Genomic DNA, 431 nt, shown 5'->3' with positions numbered 1-431 from the left:
GTGTTTGGAAATTGTACCAAAGTTTTGAAAAGTATATACCAAACTATATTTGGCAAGAATGATAATTGATGTTACTTAGAAATATTTTATATGTATATTGATGTACTGTGGTATTGGAACTTGCTAGGGAACCCAAAGGCGAAACCACGGGTCATGTGGTTGCTTGATGTGAGATATAAATTACGGTGGGCAATTACAAGGAAATATTCAAGAGGAATCTTGTTATGAATTTTGTGAAAATAAGTATTAAATAGTGAAGCTACAAAAAGGAAGTTACAAGTTGTAAGTGGATACTTGCAATGATATTGAGAAGTATTTAAACAAAACACTGTTTCAAGTTTTGCAATTACAAGTACTAATTGTATGATGGTTAACAAAAAATGATGTTATATCGGTATAAAGGAATAGTAGAAGAGATGATTCTAAACTTG

Source organism: Theobroma umbraticum, unplaced genomic scaffold, assembly GCF_002168275.2.
Source record: "Theobroma umbraticum cultivar Fairchild unplaced genomic scaffold, ASM216827v3 scaffold_299.0, whole genome shotgun sequence".
NCBI lineage: Eukaryota > Viridiplantae > Streptophyta > Magnoliopsida > Malvales > Malvaceae > Theobroma > Theobroma umbraticum.
This window is presented reverse-complemented; position numbering follows the sequence as displayed.